The 8,065-nt window shown below is 43.2% G+C and overlaps 1 protein-coding gene across 11 annotated transcripts in view; it reads left to right on the top strand.

Annotated features, from left to right (window-relative positions):
- Window positions 1–604: 604 nt before the first annotated feature.
- ITPR1 (inositol 1,4,5-trisphosphate receptor type 1) overlaps window positions 605–8,065 on the top strand; it is a 319,204-nt gene continuing 311,743 nt past the window's right edge. For 10 of the 11 annotated variants that reach the window (XM_072785304.1, XM_072785307.1, XM_072785308.1 and 7 more), the window contains exons 1-2: window positions 605–873; window positions 1,680–1,750. The gene's annotated coding sequence lies outside the window, so the exon portion shown is untranslated. Of the gene's footprint in view, window positions 874–1,469; window positions 1,489–1,679; window positions 1,751–8,065 lie in introns of those variants that run through there. The other variant, XM_072785302.1, reaches the window with a different exon arrangement.

Here is an 8,065-nt window from a genome sequence, read left to right as displayed (position 1 = left end):
AGCTCGGGGGCTCGCAAGCCGCTTGCCCGTGTCCCCGCCTGCGCGGACCGTCGCTCCCACAGTTAGTTTTCTGTGCAAAAACCCGAGCAGGGCGGAGCAGATTAAATAAAGACAACCTCGCGCCTTTAATCCTTGACCGCAAACACTGGCGTTTCTGTGCCCTGGATTTCTGAAATTCTTGGCTCAGGAACTCGAGGCGCGGGGAGGGGGGAGGAGGGTGGGTAGCAGCTCGTAAAAACTTCCCAAAGCAGAAACCCGAGCTGCTCCCCGCCCCCCTCTGCCTGAGCTACCTGGATTCCAGGGTAGGGGGCAGCTGGAAGAGGAGCGTCCCCAAGGGCCGGGGCGCCCCCCAGGGGTGGCTTCGAGCCGCCGGCTCCCAGCCCCGCCGGCGCTCCGCCAGCAGCCGGATTCGAAGCCCGGACGCCCCGCAGGACGCCCCTCCCTGTCCCCGCGCGTTTCTATTTAGAGCCCAGCCCGGAGCCCAGGGGATTCTGGGACTCGTAGTCCTTCCCCCCAGCCCCAGGCGCCGCCACGACCCCGGGCTCGGACTACATTGCCCAGGGAGCGTCCCGGCCTATATAAGCAGTCAGGCGCCGCTTCAAAGTGCAGTAACCATGTGGATGTTCTGCTGAAGCGTTTCCTCAAGCTCGCTGGGGTGGGAGGAGAGGAGGAGGTGGTGGTGGAGGAGGAGGAGGCAGAGGGTGGAGAGAGAGAGAGAGAGAGAGAGAAAGCGCACGCACAGAGGAGGTGTGGGTGTTCCGTTTCCATCCTAACGGAACGAGCTCCCTCTTCGCGGACATGGGATTACCCAGCGGCTGCTAACCCCTCTCCTCGCCCTGCTCCCCCAAACCGGCGTGGCTCCCGGGCACCAAGGTAGCGGCTGGGGCCGGGCAGAGGGCGCGGGGAGTTGGCACTGCCCTCCCCGGGCGCCCAAGTTTTTGCCCCGCTCTCCGGGAGTTCTTGATGGATTTGCATGCACTTGCATGCGTTTGGGGGTTCTTTAGCTGGGGGCATTTTTGGGGTGTTCGTTTGAGGCTGAACAAAAATCCTCGATTCCAGTGACTGGCCTTGAAGGCTACCCATTCTGGACTGGAATGGCATTCCCCCAAGTTGGAAACTGTTGCAGCAGCTGCAGGAAATGGTGTTTTCTTGGTGTGTGTGTGTGTGTGTGTGTGTGTGTGTTGGGGGGTGTCATATGTGAGTCCGCTCAAGGAAACAATCTTTTAAAAGTAGCCCTCCCTCGAGCTGCACGGTTGGGAGAAAAATGCATGGCGGGGAGGGCGGGGGGAGGGAGCAGTGGGGAGGGTTTTTAAAAAACGGAAGACAAGCCGGGGAGCGGTGAGGGATGAAGTGTGGACGGAGCTCACGGCCAGTGAGGATGCGGGCTTCGGAACTTGGCCTAGGCTCTGGGAAACAAGTGCTTTGGGATTTGCACGTTCCAAGTTTTTGCGTGCCTAGTCTCACTTGTCAGTTACATACTGGGAATAAGTAAGCAAAGTTACCTGTAATCTTTGTCCAACTGATCCCTCCAAGCTTTCCTGTCTTGTTTGGGGGAAGGGCAGGGGTGTCTCTCCAGGAAGAAGGCTAAAGAAGGTGGCAGTTTGCAATTTGAAACATTGCTCTTAGTGGCCCGCCTTCCTGGTCTTATACTTAAGTTTTCTTTCTTTCTAAATACTTAGGAGCTGGCTTCGGAGGAGCAGGATTCGCACAGCTGGAGTGTTTTGGCAACAGAGTGCCTGACCTCGGTCAGGTGAGTGTGAAGCCTGAGTGCTGGAGTCAGTAATGACTTTTTGTTTTAAGTGTATTTTATGTCCTCTCTAAAGAGCCATGGAGATTAGGAGCAGAAAAGAAAAGCAAACTCCAAGGCTTAGTGTCCAAAATTTGTCACTGCTTTCTGTGAGAGCTTTAGGGAGCATTTGAGATCCAGAGGGCAGTCCTGCCTAGCTAGCACTTTTGGCCCAGGCTCAGACTTAAAGCAGCCTGAACATTTATGAGAGGAGGGGGGAAAACCCATTAGATGGAGCGATAAAAGAAATGCCCATTGGTGCCTGGCAGTGTGCTGATGATTTAAATTCAGAAGGATGCAGTACATTTCATCTGTCAAGATACGTAAGCAAAAATTAACTGCCTCTTTCAAAAATAGTCACTTTTTTCTTGCTGTAATGTGTGTTTAATCAGAGTAGGTTCGATTGCAAGAAATGAAAGTGGTTGCTGGCAATTTGAAAGAATTAGTACTTTAAAAAGGGAAGTTCTTGAAGTGTGAGAGAGTGGCATCCAGTCCTTGACTTGAAGCTGCCTGAATGTCAAGGAATCTGATGAGTCCCTCTTGTTTGGGTGCTTATTGTGGGATATGAGTTGAGGGTAGCATTTATTTGTAAAGACAAGCAGCTCCTGTCGTTCCCCCCCCCCCCCCCCAAATGATCAGACTCTGCACCATAAGAAAGGGAGGTTTTAACAGCTGCATATATATCCCCATTGCTGCAGATTTGGCCGTCACAAGTTTTTTCTTCCAAAAAGGCCAGGAGGAACAGGGTAGACAACAGAATAACATGGTGGAGGACCAGCTCTTTGTAACTTCTTTAACCTTCTAAATATTTAGCTGTTCCCTGGGTTACAATCTTTGGGCTTTTTAAATTAGAAAATAAAAGGCAGACACTTCATTATAGTAGTATAGTGCTTTTGTTTCCTGTTGATAAGATCCTTAGGAGTGCTGGTGGAGTGGGAACCATTTGGATGTGTGGGGTATAGTTCATTCTTGGAATTCTGTTGACTTTCAAGGCTACCTGGACACTCAAATGGCCAAGGAAAGGGTTAAGTTCCCCTTTTTTGAGTAAGCTACAGACCAGGAGAAACTGATCCATAGACTCTTCTCCAACTTGTTGCTAAAAATAATACTGACACATTAAATCCTTGTAAGCCTGGTCCAGAGCCAGATATCACAGAAACCGTGAGTCAGGTATAGGTGAAGAAGCTGAGGAGTAGAGAGAATGGGAACACTTGTGTAGTAGCCAGTGCACAGTGGAAGCAAGGAATATAACGCCAGGTTGTGGGACTGTCCTGTGTTCCACAGACACATTTAAGTTGGGAAGAAGTGAAGGCAGAAGCCAGGAAAAATGATAAACTTATTTCGGTTAATGACATAAATCTTACTTATGTCCCACCAGTGGTGAATGGGTAATAATACTTACCTTGACTTAAGGGAAACGATGTGGCTGTAGATGGAGGGATAAGAGTGTGGCTATTTGAGGAGGTATCAGATGTCATACTGATTTTGTTTTAGAAAGTTGTAAAAGCTGTATGCTGAAAGCCTGAATGAGGAGAGTAAACGAAATCAAACCACACCACGAGGAACATTGTCTAAGTTCACCACTGGGTTCATGTCATAACTGAAATCCATCTTGATCATCTACATCAAGGCATCTGAGCAGGTTAAAAGAATCCGGTATTTCTCAGTCTGCATAATTTGATGGCTTAAGTTGCAGTGAGTCTAAACTGTGAAGTATCGGTATCTTTTCATATACTCTTCAGTTTGGTTTGTGGCCAGTTGTGCAGAACACTTTTTCATTTCTTTTTTCCTTGTGTGTGCAAGCATGTGTGTATGTGTGTTTTGAAAGTACAGTCTGTTCTTTAATTCAAATCAGAACAGAATATACTATCAAGATTTCCCTCTGAGCAGGCAGGGAAAGTTCTTCATGCTCTAAATGAGTTACTCCTGGCCTCCACTTTGAGGAAATTGTTGGGGGTTGACAATAGTACTATCCACTTTTAAATAAAGTGGTTGCCTTTTGGGAGGGAATTGGGATCTTTTCTTTAGGAATGACAGATGAAATGGTTGCTTAGAAGAAAGGAAAGATGAAACCAACGAGATAAATCTCTTGCCTTTTTCCTCAAAATATTTTTTTGAGGGAAAAGTGGAGAAGACCAGCGTATTAGGGATACAAAGAAATGAAACTTCTAATCCAATGGTATACAACTAGCTGACTTCTAGACAAAGTCGCATGGCTTTGTAGCTCATTTATCTCAGGGAAATTCTGATTTCTTGACAAGCAGCTGTTAAATAACAAACCAAAATGAAACAACAAACACCAAATATGAACAAGAGAAAACAACAACAAAAAAGTAAACATAGGCCTGAAGTTAGGTTTCTAGGTCAAGCTGTCCTTGGATACATCTAATTAAGGAGTCTACACAAGGCCAATGTCCCATCTTGTTTACTGTTGGTTTGATCTTTTAAAATAAAACACATTGCATTTTCAGGCTCTTTATTAACTGGAAATGCACACAATTTTTTAGTTTACTTTTGCTGTTTTAAGCTTTTGCAGTGCTCTTTTGATGAAATCAGTTAAGGCTTGAAGTCAATGGCATGAATGACATAATTTTTATGATTCTGACCAATTTTTATAGTGTCTCTGGTTCTGAGTTTATTGCTAATGAGCTTGAACTGAAAATACCACTAAAACCATTATCTGTGGAGCTGTTCCTCCTATTGAACTATGGCTGTGGTCTTCCCTCAGTTGGCACAGTTTAAGACATTTGATGTGATAAAGCTCTTTATGTATTTCTAATACCTGCTAAAGTTGATATTCTCCTAAGTGTTTATTCCTACATTCAACAAATTCCTTGAGCATCTACTATGTATTGGGATATATTCTAAGTGCTGGGTATACAATAATGAAAGTCCTGTTCCCAAGAGACTTAAATCCTAGTTGGGGGGAAGCAGACATTATAAATAAGCAAATATTATTGTATAACAGTGCTATAGAGAAAAAGAAAGCCAAGTAAAGGGGAACAGGAAATAACAAATGTTGGTGAGAATCTGGAGAAATTGGAACTCCTGTGTACTGTTGGTGGGAAAGTAAAAAGGAACAGTCACTGCAGAAGACAGTATGGCAGTTCCTCAGAAAATTTAAGCAATTACCAAATGATCCACCAATTCCACTTCAGGGTATATAACCCAGAGAATTGAAAGCAGGAACTCAACAGATATTTGTGCATTCGTGTTCCTAGCAGCATTATTTACAGTACCCAAAACGTGGAAACAACCCAAGTCTCCACTGACCGATGAATGGATAAACCAAAAGTGGTATATCCATATAATGGAATATTATTTGGCCATAAAAAGGAATGCAATTGTTTTACACGTTACAAGATGAGTGAAGGTTGAAAACATTATGCTAAGTGAAATAAGGCATATATAAAAGAGAGGAGTAGAATGATGCTTGGCAGGGGCTGGGGGAATATGGAGTTTGTTTAATGGATACAGAGTTTCATTTGGGGAAGATAAAATTCTGGAAAGGGATGGTTATATTAGTTGCACAACTATGTGAATGAACTTAATGCTACTGAATTTTACACTTAAAAATGATTAATATGGTAAATTTTATGTTGTGTCTGTGTATTTTACCACAGTAAAAAAATGTCAATAAAATAATGTGAAGGGGATAAAGGAGTATTCAGGTGGGGATCTGGAATCAGGGAAGGGATCTCTAATAATCTTTGCGTTTGAGCAGAGAGCTGAAGGAAGTGAGAGGCTAGTTGTATCTGGCCAAGAGGGACATTCCAAAGGGCAAGAGCAGAAGGTGGAGAGGCCCTGAGATGGGAGCAGGTGCAGCACGTTAGGGAAAGGCCAGGGGGCCAGGTTGGTTGCAGCTGAGGGAGAGTGCTAGACATTCAGGTGAGAGAGGGGGTCAGGGTCAGATCCTGCAAGAGCCCAGTTTTTGCAGGTGAGCCATAATTTATTTCTCTGAAGGTTTCTTAACTTTCTCAGAACTCTTAGTGTGGTTCTCAACATCCCTGAGCTACGTTGTCCTTTCTGAAGATGCTAGTGAGGCTGGCAAGATCACATACCATATTGGAACTTGATATCGGGTGAGGGTAGAGGGTCAAACCCAGATTTCTAGATTGGTTAATCACATGACTGACCTGGGATTGTAATCCACTTTAGTAGGAAGGGAATATTCTTTGATGAATAAATGAACCTGCAGTTGGTTTGAGTAAGGAATTTTAAGAACTTAATGATATTCTTGGTGGTTTTTCTTCAACACAAACTTTGTGCACTTTGCTACTGCCCACCCCCCTTCCTGTCTGTCAGGTCTTATTTCACAGAATTACACAAGGGGAATTCATGCTTGGCTGTCTAGCATGATCCTTGGGGAATACGAAGTTCCACCTAAGTGATTCTCTCTGATAAGTGGACTAGACCCCTTCGTGTGTACACATTTATAATGTACATACATGTTGTTACTTATTGCGTAAGATAAACATATTCAACTAAACAATAGGAAATAAAGATAGGTGACAAAACCAACCCTACCATCCCCCAACCCTACCATCCAAGATGAAGGGTTCAGACCCCTCCCATGTATACATATGTAAAAATTATGTGTATATTTAAATTTCATAAAAAAAGACTCATGCAGTACTTCAAGTTTGGTACCTTGCTTATTGCACTCTATCCTGAACCTCTGTTCTGGTTACTAAATAGACATCTGTGTCTTCATTTTTCTGTACCTTTGATGGACTGCATTTGAGTGGTGATGTGTAGAATCAGTAGGGTAAAAAAAAAAAATTATCAGGGGCACTGGGTGGCTCAGTGATTGAGTGGCTGCTTTGGCTCAGGTCATGATCCTAGGGTCCTGGGATTGAGTCCCACATTGGGCTCTCTACATGGAGCCTGCTTCTCCCTCTGCCTCTGCCTCTCTTTCACTTGGTCTCTCATGAATACATAAATGAAATCTTTAAAAAAAATTGTCATTCAGCTTTCATCACCCATCTTGGAATCCAAGTCTTCTCATTCAATTTATACTGTTTTTTTAAAGAAAACTGGGTGGAATGGAAGGTAAAGCACTATTCAAATTTAGCTATCACAGGGATAAAGCCTAGTAATCATTCATTTCAATACAGAATTTCTTATTTCTTGCTTCAGAGTAGCTTAATTCTGTGGGGTAGGTAGGGCCAGGCACTCTTTTCTGTTTGCACTTAAAAAGAAAACTTCACGGCAGAAAATTAGAAATACATATAATAGAACTTAGTATAATGAACTGGTCTTTACTCATCACCTACCCCGCACAGTTATTAATCCATGACCATTATGCTTTTCCCTGTATTCTGATACACCTTCTCCTTTTGTCTTTGGTGAGTTGGAAACAAATCCCAGGCATACCAGTTCAGTCTGTCTTTTAGTATGTATCTCTAGTATTGGGATTAAAAAAAATGATAATCTTATTCATCTCAAGGGAAAAAAACCAAATTTTTTAATTGAGTCTATATTTTCACTTCCTTCCAACATGTATAAATGCATGCATACACATATGCATACAATATCATATATATATACTTACGATAATATATATGCATATTTTACAGTTTGAATTGGGATGCAAATAAGGTCAATATATTACAGATGGTTGTTATGTTGTCTTTTTTTTTTTAATATTTTATTTATTTGAGAGAGAGAGTGTGTGTGCATGCGAGCACAAGCAAGGGTGAGGGGCAGAGGAAGAGGGAGAAGCAGGTTCCCTGCTTAGCAGGGAGCCCAATGTGGGGCTTGATCCCAGAACCCAGGGATCATGACCTAAGCCCAAGGAAGATGCTTAACTGACTGAGCCACCGAGGTGCCCCTGATTGATGTTTCTTTTAATTTGTATAGTTTCCTTACATATCTTTTTTCCCCTGTGCATTTAATGGTTGTCCCTGAAATAACTGGGTGATCTATTTTCCCACAATTGAGATATTGCTCACTGCGTCAGTGTGGTATAGTTGAACATGTGCTTCTGTTCCCTGTATATATCCTATCTGGTTGTTTAATGTAGAGGCTTGATCAGAATCAGGGTTTTTTTTTGTTTGTTTGTTTGTTTTTTGTTTTGTTTTGTTTTAGAGAAGGGCATTTCTATTTTTTTGAACTTTATTCAGGAAAGTGTATGATATATCTGGGTATGTCATCTTGTGATGTTAGCAACCAATGATGCTCATTGCCATAATCTATTAGTTCATTTGGATTTGTAAAACTCCTATTTTTCTTTTTTCATTCATTAGCTGAACTATTTTATGAAAAACTTCCCTCCAC

The sequence above is a fragment of the Canis lupus genome, chromosome 19, assembly GCF_048164855.1.
Source record: "Canis lupus baileyi chromosome 19, mCanLup2.hap1, whole genome shotgun sequence".
NCBI classification, from domain to species: domain Eukaryota; kingdom Metazoa; phylum Chordata; class Mammalia; order Carnivora; family Canidae; genus Canis; species Canis lupus.
This window is presented reverse-complemented; position numbering and strand designations above follow the sequence as displayed.